Source organism: Dendrobates tinctorius, unplaced genomic scaffold (assembly GCF_039654945.1).
Source record: "Dendrobates tinctorius isolate UK_male_01 unplaced genomic scaffold, ASM3965494v1 ptg000038l, whole genome shotgun sequence".
Classification (NCBI taxonomy): domain Eukaryota; kingdom Metazoa; phylum Chordata; class Amphibia; order Anura; family Dendrobatidae; genus Dendrobates; species Dendrobates tinctorius.
Window position 1 is genome coordinate 22,788,930 of NW_027361706.1, and position 14,970 is coordinate 22,803,899.

At 51.7% G+C, this 14,970-nt stretch overlaps 1 protein-coding gene across 1 annotated transcript in view; it reads left to right on the forward strand.

Moving 5' to 3' along the window:
• CFAP92 (cilia and flagella associated protein 92 (putative)) overlaps positions 1–14,970 on the forward strand; it is a 184,067-nt gene that overhangs the window by 91,290 nt on the left and 77,807 nt on the right. The gene's annotated exons all lie outside the window — the stretch shown is intronic.

Sequence of the window (14,970 nt, forward strand, 5' to 3'; positions counted from 1 at the left end):
CAATCTGTACATATCACCTAACCCCAGTTTGCGTTTGTCGCCTAAACTTAATCTCTAAGGACCTCATACACATTAGACTTATGTCGCCGATATCGACTGGTTTGTCTGACGGCCTAATGTGTAAGGGGGCACACACTGATGGTCACTAGAGGTGCCAATCAGACATGTACGATTTTGGACTGCCAAACACATTGTTCTCCCAGAAATAAATCGCCAGCCGACGTGTCAGTCGGCCGCTTTCTCATAGAGAACACAGGCGTGCCTGGCCAAGCGAGAGCTCCTGTGTATGGGAGAGTCGGCTGAGATGGCTGCTGGTCGAATGATCAGCCAAAGCATCTAACATACAATGCCTTGCGAAGTATTCGGCCCCCTGGAACTTTTCAACCTTTTCCCACATATCATGCTTCAAACATAAAGATACCAAGTGTAAATTTTTTGGTGAAGAATCCATAACAAGTGGGATGCAATTGTGAAGTTGAACGAAATGTATTGGTTATTTTACATTTTTGTGGAAATTCAAAAACTGAAAAGTGGGCCGTGCAATATTATTCGGCCCCTTTAACTTAATACTTTGTTGCGCCACCTTTTGCTGCAATTACAGCTGCAAGTCGCTTGGGGTATGTCTCTATCAGTTTTTTACATCGCGAGACTAAAACTCTTGCCCATTCTTCCTTGGCAAACAGCTCAAGCTCAGTGAGGTTTGATGGAGATCGTTTGTGAACAGCAGTTTTCAGCTCTTTCCACAGATTCTCGATTGGATTCAGGTCTGGACTGTGACTTGGCCATTCTAACACCTGGATACGTTTATTTGTGAACCATTCCATTGTAGATTTTGCTTTATGTTTGGGATCATTGTCTTGGAAGTCAAATCTCCGTCCCAGTCTCAGGTCTTTTACCGACTCCAACAGGTTTTCTTAAAGAATAGTCCTGTATTTGGCTCCATCCCCTTCACCCCCAAGGGTGGTTTGCACATTCATGACCGGGCCAATTTTTACAATTCTGACCACTGTACCTTTATGAGGTCATAACTCTGGAACGCTTCCATGGATCCCGGTGATTCTGGCATTGTTTTCTCGTGACATATTGTACTTCATGTTAGTGGTAAAATTTCATTCAAATAACTTGCGTTTATTTGTGAAAAAAATGGAAATTTGGCAAAAATGTTGAAAATTTCGCAATTTTCCAACTTTGAATTTTTATGCCCTTAAATCACAGAGATACGGCACACAAAAAACTTGATAACTAACATTTCCCACATGTTTACTTTACATCAGCACAATTTTGGAACCAAAATTTTTTTTGTTAGGAAGTTATAAGGGTTAAAAGTTGACCAGCGATTTCTCATTTTTACAACACCATTTTATTTTTAGGACCACATCACATTTGAAGCCACTTTGAGGGGTCTATATGATAGAAAATACCCAAAAGTGACACTATTCTAAAAACTGCACCTCTTAAGGTGCTCAAAACCACATTCAAGAAGTTTATTAACCCTTTAGGTGCGTCACAGGAATTTTTCTTGTTCGCCTTATTGGGGGACACAGAGACCTTGGGTGTATGCTGCTGCCACTAGGAGGCTGACACTATGCACAAAAAAAGATAGCTCCTCCTCCGCAGAGTACACCCCACCGACCGGCAGAGAATTCCTCAGTTTAGCTTAGTGTCAGTAGGAGGTGGACACGGGTCTTTTATTAGACCCATATCTACCTCGTCGTGCGTCGTTCCTTTTCAGGTTCTACGGAGGGATACAGAGTGAAAAGTCACATCTGTACTCCCACATGGAGTCTGCAAGTACGGCGTGTACTGCCACCCCGTATCCTTGCAGTTCTCCGCGGCAGGACCAGCCAGACGGACGCCGACACCAAGACGTGCCAGCGACTCCAGGGGTCCTTGTCGCCAGTCTCCCTCCCACTCGCCTACCAGAGCCTGTCGGTTGGATGAGACGCAAGACTTCTTCAGACAGGTAACGGATCGTGGATAGGTGAGTATTGGGCCCCGGCTTCATATTTATTTACCTGCTGCCCATTCCCGACGGTCACCTCTTCAATGGTCACAGGGGTAGGCGCTGCGGTCGCTCGCAGTCGCCACAAGGCTATAGGCAGCTCAATGTTGCTGGGCATCCCCCCCCCTTCCCTCCCCCCTTTCTGGGTACAGGGAGCAGAGGGTTTTTTCCCATTGGGAGCGACTTGCGACTGCGGCGTCCCACTTTTTCGGACCTCCGCGCCGACCCCCTGCTGACAGGCGGCCGCCGCAACTAATTTAGGCCCCGGCTTCAGTTCGGGCCTACCGCTGCGTCGCGGCCACGCCCCCCGCCCCTTTCTTCTAAGCGGGCTTCTCTCCCGCTCTTCCCAGGCCCTCCCACCGCCTGTCCTTCACCTGCCCAGCCTGCTATTGGCTAGAGGGCGGTGAATTTTAACCCTGAGAGGTGCTCCGCCCTCCCTCCTCTCCTAAGGCGCGCTTTTTCTCAGGACGGCGCCATTTTCCCAGCCTGTTAGCCGGGCACCAGCTCCTCACTGGACAGCATCTTCTCCAGCTGGTTTTTTTCAGGAGGTCTGTCGGCCGGATTTCGCTCTGACCTGCATCCACTGACAGCTCGCAGAGCATCGCTTCTGGGGACACCGGACCGTGAGTAGCTCTGCACTGCAGACTGACCCTTCTCCGCCCTCTGTCCCCCAACCTTCCGGCATTACCTCAGCTTTTCACTATGTCTAAGTCTTTCCCTCAGGCCAGTCCACTCCCCTCTGCCTGGATTGTAGCAATCCAATTCAGCCTGACGCCGTCCAGGAGCCATCTGCGGCCCCAGGTGAGAGTGAGCCCCCCATGCCTGGCTGGGCCTCCTCGCTATCTCAATCAGTGGCAGACCTCACCAGGGTGTCTCAGTCCCTGGTGGCCGTTCTTGATAAGTTGCCCCTGGACTCTTCAGCAGGGCCAAGCAGGTCCCAAATTGTTCCATCTGAATCAGCCAGCGGTAGTCGCAAAAGACCCAGGCAAGATTCCCAGCCGGAATCCTTTCCTAGTCCCATCTCACCGCATAGCCCTTCTCACCAGTCTCCCTCTCGGGCCTCCTCTCCCGAGTCAGGGGAAGCGCTTTCGGACAGGTCATCTGAGGGGATTTTAGAGCTGGATTCAGACCAGGATGCAAGCATGAAGGTCACAGTGCAGGACCTCATTGCTGCGATCCATCATACCTTCGATATTGCTGACTCCCCTGCGAAATCCTCAGATCAGGAGGTTTCGTTCAGACGGGCAGAAACTCCCTCCAGGGTTTTTCCTTTCCATTCCCAGTTTGGGAAAATTTTTACCAAGGAAAGAGAGGATCCGACCAGACGCTTTCAAAGAGGAAAACGTCTCGGCATACTCTACCCATTTGCTAAGGAGCTCACGGACAACTGGTCGGCCTCTCCCTCGGTCGATCCGCCCGTGTCCAGGCTATCCAATAACACGGTTCTCCCGCTTTCAGGCGTGGCGTCCCTAAAGGATTCTAATGACAGGATTATAGAATCCCTGGCGAAGTCTGCCTTTGAAGTGGCTTCAGCGGCGGTGTGTCCAATCTTTGCTTCATCCTGGACAGCAAAGACCATAGCCACGTGGGCAGACGACCTTCGGCAGGGCATCTTAGATAAGGCGCAACCGGAGCATTTGGCCAATCTCGCCATTCAGATCTCCCATGCTGGGGACTATCTTCTCTCCGCTTCCTTGGATGCTGCATCCTGTGCAGTTCAGGCGTCAAGCAACGTTATTGCAATTCGACGTACACTTTGGCTAAAGGCATGGCAAGCGGACTTGTCTTCTAAAAAGTCCCTCACTAACCTGCCTTTTCAGGGGGTGCGCCTCTTTGGGTCCCAATTGGACCAGATTATTAAGGACGCCACCGGAGGCACGAGTTCACTCCTCCCTCAGTCCAAGCCTCGCAGACCCCCACTAAGGCGTCAGTTTCGACCCTTTCGGACTTTCCGCCGTTTCAATACGGCGGACAACTCCTCCAGCCAACAGAGACCGCAGGCTCGCCAGGAGAGAAGGAAAGTTTCCTTCAGACCCACTTCTTCCTGGCGACCCCACTCCTCCCAGGGCAGACCGGCCAGATCTAGATCTGGATGGTCTACTTCAGCATGACTATCATCGGGCACGCGAAGGGCCTTTCCAATTGGGAGGTCGACTTCTTTCCTTCAGGGACGTTTGGCTGGCCGCCGTGGAGGACGCCTGGGTCAGGGAGGTCGTATCCTCAGGATACAAGATAGAGTTCGTCTCTCTCCCACGGGATCGTTTCTTCGAATCCCGGCCTCCAAAGGATCCAGCCTTGATCCCGGGGTTCTCTACAGCTATCGCCGCTCTCAGTTCCGGGGTGATTGTGCCCGTTCCCGAATCGGAGCGCTTCACGGGGTTCTACTCGAACCTGTTTGTAGTGCTGAAAAAAGACGGCGCAGTTCGACCCATCTTGGATCTCAAGCTGCTCAACAAGAGGGTCCGCCTTCGCCACTTCCGCATGGAGTCGCTTCGCTCGGTCATCGCCTCCATGGAGGAGCAGGAATTCATGTGCTCAATAGACATCCAAGATGCCTATTTACATGTTCCAATTTTCTCCGGACATCAGAAGTTCCTGCGCTTTGCGATTTGACAGCACCACTACCAGTTTGTCGCACTGCCCTTCGGTCTTGCCACCGCTCCCAGAGTCTTCACGAAGATCATGGCTGCGTTGATGGCTTTGTTGAGAGTCAGAGGCCTCGTTCTTTTCCCGTACCTAGACGATATTCTGATCAAGGCTCCCTCATTCCAACAGGTTCACCAAAGTTTGTCAATCGTCCTGGACACTCTTTCCAATTTCGGGTGGATCGTCAACAGGAAAAAGTCCTGTCTGGTTCCTACCCAACGCCTGGTCTTTCTAGGTCTTCTGTTCGACACTCGTCGGTCAAGGGTCTTTCTCCCACAAGAAAAGATTCTCTCTCTGCAGCAGGAAGTACGATCGCTGCAGACCTCGCGATTCCCATCCCTCCGTACAGCCATGAGGGTCCTGGGAAAGATGGTCGCGGCGATAGAGGCAGTTCCCTTTGCCCAATTTCACGCCAGGCCTCTCCAGCAGGCCATTCTGTCGAAATGGAACAGGTCGCCTCGGTCCCTGGATCACCCTGTCCATCTTTCTTACCGGATCAAGCGGTCTCTCAACTGGTGGTTGTCGTCACCCCTCATTCTATCGGGTCGATCCTTCCTTCCCATTCACTGGCAGATAGTAACCACAGATGCCAGTCTCCTCGGTTGGGGTGCTGTGTTCCGCAACCACACTGTTCAGGGTCGATGGTCGGATCGGGAATCAGCGCTACCGATCAACGTTCTGGAGATTCGAGCGATCCATCTTGCTCTGGTCCACTGGGAAAGGCTCCTCAAGGGACTGCCGGTACGGATTCAGACAGACAACGCCACAACGGTGGCATATGTCAACCGCCAAGGGGGAACACGGAGTGTTTCAGCCCTGGCGGAGGTGTCCAAGATTCTTCGTTGGGCGGAGATTTCCGTCCCGACAATTTCCGCGGTTCACATTCCCGGCGTAGACAACTGGGCCGCCGATTTTCTCAGCCGCGAGGATCTCGCGGCGGGAGAATGGTCCCTACATCTGGAAGTGTTTCATCTGCTCTGCCTTCGGTGGGGAACCCCGGATGTAGACCTCATGGCGTCTCGCCTCAACAGGAAAGTCCCACAATTCGTGTCCAGGTCTCGGGACCCTCTGGCAGTGGGCGCCGACGCCCTGGCCGTTCCTTGGTCCCAGTTCGAACTTCCCTACCTGTTCCCTCCTCTGCCTCTTCTTCCCAAGCTGTTGAAGATGATCAAGGCAGAAGGACTTCCGGTCATTCTCATCGCCCCGAATTGGCCCAGAAGGTCTTGGTTCGCGGACATTGTCAACCTTCTCGCGGACGCCCCCTGGAAGCTTCCAGACAGAGCAGATCTGCTGTCTCAGGGTCCGATTTGCCACCCCAATTCTCGGCCGCTCAATTTAACGGCGTGGCTGTTGAGACCGAGGTTCTGAAACGAGCAGGATTTTCCGACCACGTAATTCAGACCATGATCCGAGCCAGAAAGCCATCATCTTCCAAGATTTACTACCGTACTTGGAAGGCGTATTTCACTTGGTGTGAGACCAATGACGTCGCGCCCATGTCCTTTTCGCTCCCTTCAGTCCTAGCGTTTCTTCAGGCAGGATTGGATGCGGGGCTTGCCCTCAGTTCCCTGAAGGGTCAAGTTTCGGCGCTGTCCATTCTGTTTCAGAAAACGTTGGCTTCCCGTCCTCAGGTTAAGACCTTTCTTCAGGGCGTGGCTCACACGGTCCCGCCGTACCGGGCGCCCGTGGATCCATGGGATCTTAATCTGGTTTTTGAGGTTCTGCAAGGTCCGCCCTTTGAACCCCTCAGGGATATTTCCCTTTCTCTCCTTTCTTGGAAGGTAGCCTTTCTGGTGGCCATCACCTCCGTCCGGCGCGTGTCGGAATTGGCAGCTCTTTCGTGCCGCTCTCCCTTTCTGGTTCTCCACCAGGATAAGGTAGTTCTGCGGCCTCCGCCCTCGTTCCTTCCGAAGGTGGTGTCCTCGTTTCACCTCAACGAGGATATCGTGCTACCGTCCTTTTGTCCGAATCCAACTCATCCCCGAGAGCGGTCCTTGAACAAGCTGGACCTGGTTAGGGCGGTAAGAGTCTCTGTCTAGGACGACTTCCTTGCGAAAGACAGAGTCTCTTTTCATTATCCCTGATGGAGCGCGGAAAGGTCACCCGGCGTCAAAAGCCACCATTGCTCGCTGGATCAGATCGGCTATCCTGGAAGCCTACCGTGTTAAGCGTCGCGGAGCCCCTCCGGGTATCAGGGCCCACTCTACTCGAGCAGTGGGTGCCTCCTGGGCGGTGCGCCACAGAGCTTCCGCACTGCAGCTTTGCAAAGCTGCAACATGGTCATCGGTTCACACGTTTGTGAAATTCTACAGAGTCCACACCTACGCTTCGGCGGACGCCAGCCTAGGTAGACGGATTCTGCAGGCCGCGGTGGTGAGTCCGCTGGCCTGATGGAAGTTTGTTTCCCACCCCAGGGACTGCTTTGGGACGTCCCAAGGTCTCTGTGTCCCCCAATAAGGCGAACGAGAAAACAGGATTTTTGGGTTGCTTACCCTAAAATCTGTTTCTCGGAGCCTTCATTGGGGGACACAGCACCCTCCCATGTTTTACAGCTCCTGTTCTTACTTTGGTTGAATGGTTACAGTTGAGTTGTTTATGTTGTCAACCTATTCTGTTACTTCTCCTACTGCTTTCTCACTAACTGAGGAATTCTCTGCCGGTCGGTGGGGTGTACACTGCGGAGGAGGAGCTATCTTTTTTTGTGCATAGTGTCAGCCTCCTAGTGGCAGCAGCATACACCCAAGGTCTCTGTGTCCCCCAATGAAGGCTTCACAAAAAAATACTTCAGGTTCAATTTTTTTTTATTTTACCAAGGGTAACAGGAGAAATTGGACTGCAAAAGTTATTGTGCAATTTGTCCTGAGTACGCTGATACCTGGTTTGTGGGGGGGAACGACTGTTTCGGCGCATGGCAGAGCTCAGAATGGAAGGAGCGCCGTTTGACTTTTTCAATGCAAAATTGGCTGGAATTCAGATTGGACGCCATGTCACGTTTGGAGAGTCCCTGATGTACCTAAACAGTGGAAACCCCCTACAAGTGACCCCATTTTGGAAACTAGACCCCCCAAGGAACTTATCTAGATATGTGGTGAGAACTTTGAGCCCACAAGGGCTTTACAGAAGTTTATAACGTACAGCGGTACAATTAAAAAATCATATTTTTTCCACAATAATGATCTTTTCACCCTCAATTCTTATTTTTCCAAGGGTAACAGCACCCTAAAAGTTATTGGGCAATTTGTCCTGAGTACGCTGATACCCCACATGTGGGGGTAAACCACTATTTGGGCGCATGGCAGAGCTCGGAAGGGAAGCAGCGCCATTTGACGTTTTTGGCTGGAATTGAGATCGGACACCATGTCGCGATTGGAAAACCCCTGATGTACCTAAACAGTGGAAACCCCCCACAAATGACACCATTTTGTAAACTAGACCCCCCAAGGAACTTATCTAGATGTGTGGTGAGCACTTTGAACCCCCCAGTGCTTCACAGAAGTTTATAACGCCCGGGCGTGAAAATAAAAAATTCGTATTTTTTCCACGAACATGATCTTTTAGTCACCATTTTTTTTATTTTCCCAAGGGTAACAGGAGAAATTGGACCCCAAAAGTTGTTGTCCAATTTGTCCTGAGTATGCTGATACCCCATATGTGGGAGAAAACTACTGTATGGGCACACGTCGGGGCTCGGAAGGGAAGTAGTGACGTTTTGGAATGCAGACATTGATGGATTGGTCTGCGGGTGTCATGTTGCCTTTGGAGAGCCCTAATGTACCTAAACAGTGGAAAGCCCCCACAAATGACCCCATTTTGAAAACTAGACCCCCTAAGGAACTTATCTAGATGTGAGGTGAGCACTTTGAACCCCCAAGGGCTTCACAGAAGTTTATAATGCCCGGGCATGAAAATAAAAAAATCGTATTTTTTCCACAAACATGATCAATTAGTCCCCAATTTTTTCATTTTCCCAAGGGTAACAGGAGAAATTGGACCCCAAAAGTTGTTGTCCAATTTGTCATGAGTACGCTGACACCCCATATGTGGGAGAAAACTACTGTATGGACACACGTCAGGGCTCGGAAGGGAAGCAGTGCCATTTTGGAATGCAGACTTTGATGGAATGGTCTGCGGGTGTCATGTGCGTTTGGAGAGCCCCTGATGTACCTAAACTATTGAAACTCCCCACAAGTGACCCCATTTTGGACACTAGACCCCCCCACGGAACTTATCTAGATGTGTGGTGAGTAGTGTTGAGCATTCCGATACCGCAAGTATCGGGTATCGGCCGATATTAGCGGTATCGGAATTCCGATACTGACTTCCGATACTTTTGTCATATCGGATTCCGGAATCGGAATCGGAAGTTCCCATCATGCTATGAGCCTGCTTGCTTTGATTAAGCCAATGGGAATCCTCCGAAGTGTGGGCACATCCTGTTAGGCATGTAGGCATGTTAACTATTGGCATGGCTGTGATTGGCTGCCGAAATGATGTCATGATGCACTATAAAAGCCACCGCAGCCGCCATTTCTGGTTCACTCTGCTGTGAATTCAGTTAGGGACAGGCTGCTGTAGAAGACTGTGAGGGACAGTTAGAAATAGCGATTCCACAAAACATCTAGTGCTTTACCCAGGCTACATAAACCACCACTGTAGCCTTCTTTGCCCTAGCAGCAGTGTTCACAGCTGTCTGCAAGGGCTGTGTGAGTGCAGCTCACGCTGTGGAGTGGGTCCTGCAGCCACGTCAGGCTGTAGGCCACCCAGTGTGATCACTGCTGCCTCATACATCTTTTATTTTTTGAGCTGCATTTTTTACATAATTTCAATCTAGTGTGCTTCCATCCGTATCCATATACGTTGGTTGCAAACACTAGTAGTAGACAGCGGAGCCTTTCTGCAGCCTGTCAGTGCCAATGCCCACTTAGCTGCACTGTTGACGGCTGTCTGAGAGGTCTCTGACTGTGTGTGAGTGCAGCTCACGCTGAGTAGAGTGTCCTGCAGCTACGTCTGGTTGTAGGACGCTCAACGTGCGTCAGTGCCTCACACATATTTGTCTTTGAGTGCAGCTCATTTTTTCTTCTCCTATTAGGGTGCATCCATCCGTATCCATCAACATTGGTTGGTTGCAAACACTATATAGGAGTAGATAGAGGAGCCTTTTTTTCTGGCTTGTGCCCTGCCGGCGCAGCCAGATTAGTATTACCCAATTTTTTTGGAGCCTCATCTTTTGCATTGTAGGTTACCTGCCTGCATTGTAATAGCTCCAAAAAGTTGGTGATACTATCAGTTTCAATTCTTTGTTCATATACTTTGAGTTTGTTTCCAACAAAGAAACCACAAAAAAAGTTCACCAAACACTACATTTGGAACTTGTGTAGGCCACATCAGCTCCTATTAAAGTGTAGTCCACACACACACACACTTCATAAAATTAGTGTTTCTTGTACCTGTAACCAGCTGTTCAGGAATAAGCACACTAAGGCCCCCCGTTGTACTTTTCTGCCTATCTTAAGCAGTCTGGCAAGATGAAGAAGGCAGGGAGTAAGGCGCGTGGGCGTGGAGTTTCAGCCGGGAGAAGGCGTGGGGATTCTGCAGGGAGAGGACGTGGGGATTCTGCAGGGAGAGGACGTGGGGATTCTGGGCCTGCTGCGGGCACCAGTGGATCAGCATCCCCCAGTTTTAGCAGGCAACAGTCCTTTATGCGCAGCTTTGTAGGACCTCAACGTACCCCACTGCTGCGGGAGGAACAAATTGAAGCCGTTGTCGGATGGATGGCAGCTAACGCATCGACTTCAATTACTTCCACAGCCTCTCAGGACCAGAGCACCGAAGAGCAACCATCTGTCTCTTCACCACCTGCCAAAGTGCCCAGGCAGTCAGAGAGACATGGACAGGAGCCATCACAGTCTCTACTTCTGTTCTCGGAATCTGTTGGCTTGGAAAGAGGGGGCCAGCCAAGCAGCATTCCTGAATGTGAAGAAGAGGGAGTATGCAGTGATGCGCAACTTCTTTGTCCCTCTGAATCTGAAGAGGCGAGTGGGCCAGTGCCTATGGTCAGCACACCTCAGTACGCATCAGATGATGACGAGACTCAGTTGCCACTTTCTGGTGCGTACGGTGCTGGCGAGACAACCCCGGAGAAGCAGCTGTTTGAAGAGGGGAGGGAAGATGATGAGGTCCTTGACCCATCATGGCGTGAGGAACAGGAAGGTGGTGGGAGCAGCTCAGAGGAAGAGATTCCCCTACCGGCCAAAACAGGAGGCAGAGGGAGGGGGAAGACTTGGTTGCCTGTACCCTCCACTTTGGCACCCGTTAGGAGCATTCCTCATTCCAAAGGCAAAACGGGCGCTCCCAAGAGTTGCAGTGCGTGGTCCTTTTTTGACACAGTTGCAGATGACATTTGCTTTGTCAAATGCAAGCTGTGTCATCAGATAGTCAAAAGAGGGAGAAATGTCAGCAACCTCAATACCACAAATATGTGGAAACATGTGCGCACCAAGCACGAGTTGGAGTTGCAGAGACACCCTGAAGACGTAGGCCAACGTACAGCACCACCTACCACCTCTTCAGTTCGTGTTGGGGCCTCTTCCTCCAGCTCACACACTGCTGGTTCGGCTTCCTCACAGGATCGCCAAGGAAGAACCTCTGCCACTGTTGTCCGGAGACCCTGTCAGATTCTACCCATAGCAGCACGTTCCCATCCATCACAGCCATTGGTAGCACAGGCATGGGATAAAAGGCGCCCTTACTCGGCAAACCATCCCCGAGCACAGTCTCTGAATGCTGGCATTGCCAAACTTCTGGCAGTTGAAATACTGTCATTCAGGCTGGTGGACACTGACACCTTCCGGGACTTAATGGCATTGGCAGTCCCCCAATACAACGTGCCCAGCCGCTTTTATTTCAGCAGGCGAGCCGTCCCTGCCCTGCAGAAACATGTTGAGGGCAAAATAAAACATGCACTACTAAACGCCGTTAGTAGCAAGGTCCACCTGACCACCGATGCGTGGACCAGTAACCATGGACAGGGACGATACTTTTCCCTCACTGCCCACTGGGTCAATGTTGTGGAGCCGGGTACAGATCTGGAGAGTGGCGCTGTACGTGTTCTTCCAACGCCACGGATTGCAGGACTCCAGTCTGTACACATAGACTCCTCCTCCTACTCAAGTTCCTCAGAAACAGCAGAGCAGGAGCCTGTTACGACCGATATGAGCACAGCCGTGGCCAAACGTCAACAGGCTGTACTCAAATTAATTTCTTTGGGGAATCGAAGCCACACAGCGCAGGAGCTCTGGAATGCTATCAAGCAGGAGAGCGATGTGTGGTTTGGGCCAGCGAATCTCCAGCCGGGCTTGGTAGTGTGTGACAATGGCCGAAATCTGGTGGCAGCTCTTGGCCTAGGCAACCTCACACACATCCCATGTCTGGCACATGTGCTTAACTTGGTCGTGCAGAGCTTTCTGAGGGACTATCCGGATCTTGATGCACTGTTGCACAAGGTCCGCATAGAGTGCGCTTACTTGCGGCGTTCCAGCACGGCAAGATCGCGCCTCGCTGCTCTGCAGCGACGATTTGGCCTTCGGGAACATCGCATCATATGTGACCTACCCACCCGGTGGAATTCAACGTTACATATGTTGGAGCGGTTGTGTGAGCAGCAGGCAGCAATCATGGAGTACCAGCTGCATCAGGCGCAAACAAGTCGCACTGTGCGCCGTTCACACTTCAGCACCATTGAGTGGGCCTCTATGAAGGACATCTGCCTCGTTTTGTGTGCCTTCGATGAATCCACGCGGATGGCGAGTGCAGATGATGCACTAGTCAGCATGACTGTCCCCCTTATCTGCCTGCTTCAACAAACACTGCAAGCACTAAGGGATGAGGTTTCGGAAGAGGTGGAGGATGAGGAGTCCCAAATGCCATCTGCTTCTGGACAGTCTGCGCTACGTGTTTCCTCACAAAGGCCTAGGCAGGGGACACTTTGTGAGGAGGATGAGGAGGAGTCGATGGAGGAGGAAGCCATCTCTCCAGAGGAGGGAGGTACACAAACCTCTACTCAGTATGTACAGCGAGGGTGGGGTGATGCAGAGCAGGCCAAGGTCACGCCTCAAACAGGGGACAGCGGTTCTTTGGCAGTTGGGAGTCTGCAGCACATGGTTGATTTCATGCTGCAGTGCCTGAGAAACGACCGCCGCATCGCCCACATTCTCGTCTCGGCTGATTATTGGGTGTACACCCTCCTAGATCCTCGCTACCGGGACAGCGAACAAAGGCTCATACCAACGTTAAACCGGGAGCGTAAACTGCGGGAGTACGAAGAGTCACTGGTGCAGTCCATAATGTTTTCCATTCCACCCGACAGCATTGTTGCTACTGCTTTACAAAGCAGCTCTGTGCGTCGAGGCAGTGGAGGAAACTCTGCACAGAGGGAGCAGAGGCAGCGCCGCAGCACAAGGCAAGACCACTATGGCCCAAATGTGGCAAAGTTTTGTGTGTCCACCACAATTGTCTACACCATCAGCGACGCCTCGAGTCAGCAGGAGGCAACGCTTCCGTCAGATGGTGTCAGACTACATGTCTTGCCCTGTCACTTTACTCCCAGATGGCTCTTCCCCCTTCAAGTTTTGGGTCTCTAAGCTGGATACATGGCCAGAGCTTAGCCAGTATGCATTGGAGGTGCTGGCTTGCCCTGCTGCCAGTGTATTATCGGAACGTGTCTTTAGTGCCGCAGGTGGTGTACTAACAGACCGTCGCACGCGACTATCTTCCGATAATGTTGACCGGCTGACTTTTCTGAAAATGAACAAGGCCTGGATCTCCAAAGACTTTGCCATTCCTCTTACACACTAAATTAGTGGTTGGCAACTGTATCCAGGTCTGCTGGTGTGTTCATTTTTCTACCACCTGAACTATAATCCCTGTGCTTCAACACAGCCAGTTGTCGCTCAGATGTGTCGTCTGCACAGAGAAACACACTAGCTCCTGTGTTAGTGGGGTTCAGTAACGCCAGCTGATCCCCTGCTGTGTGGACGGCAAAGTCACCAGCTCCATCAACATTCAAACCACTACTGATTTTTAACCGTGCCCAACTTAGGTCTCTGGCTCCACTGTCTCTACTATTTCCCCTGACCTCCAACCCCGCCATCTACATCTCTGAAGTGGCGTCAGCACAATCTACACTTGTTCCTGTGTTCCTGTGGCTCAGTCCCATCAGTTTATCCCCTGATGTGTGTCCGGCAAGGTCTCCTGCTCTGTCCACATTCCCATAACCAGTAGTGGGAATGAGGACAGAGCTGGCGAACTTGCCGGACAAACATCAGGGGATCAACTGACGGGACTGAGCACCAGTAACACAGGAACAAGTGTAGATTGTGCTGACGCCACTTCAGAGATGTAGCTGGCGGGGTTGGAGGCCAGGGTAAATAGTAGAGACAGTGGAGCCAGAGGCCTAAGTGGAGCATGGTTGGAATCAGTAGTAGTCAACAACCTCCATAAAAACCGCTGCCCATTGGCCTCTGCATGCGGCATGCGTAATCCTGGGCTCCAACAGCGTCAGTTGGTGTTCAGAAGTGTCATCTCCACAGAGCCAAACACATTCGTTCGAGTGTTAGTGGGGTTCAGCACTGCCAGCTGTTCCCCTGCTGTGGAGATGGCAAGTCTCCTGCTGCCTTCACCTGCCAAAAGCAACAGGCCCCAGCCTGCTCCTCGCCTAATCCTGGGCTCCAACAGCGTCAGTTGGTGTTCAGAAGTGTCGTCTCCACAGAGCCAAACACATTCGTTCGAGTGTTAGTGGGGTTCAGCACTGCCAGCTGTTCCCCTGCTGTGGAGATGGCAAGTCTCCTGCTGCCTACACCTGCCAAAATCCAGTAGGCCCCAGCCTGCTCCACGCCTGATCCTGGGCTCCAACAGCGTCAGTTGGTGTTCAGAAGTGTCGTCTCCACAGAGCCAAACACATTCGTTCGAGTGTTAGTGGGGTTCAGCCTGCCAGCTGTTCCCCTGCTGTGGAGATGGCAAGTCTCCTGCTGCCTTCACCTGCCAAAAGCAACAGGCCCCAGCCTGCTCCTCGCCTAATCCTGTGCTCCAACAGCGTCAGTTGGTGTTCAGAAGTGTCGTCTCCACAGAGCCAAACACATTCGTTCAAGTGTTAGTGGGGTTCAGCACTGCCAGCTGTTCCCCTGCTGTGGAGATGGCAGTCTCTCCTGCTGTCTCCGCATTCCAAAGACAGTAGGCCTCTGCCTACACCCTCCTATTTCCTGGGCTTCAACACAGCCAGTTGTAGCTCGGAAGTGCCGTCCACACGGAAAGAGATACTTGCTCCC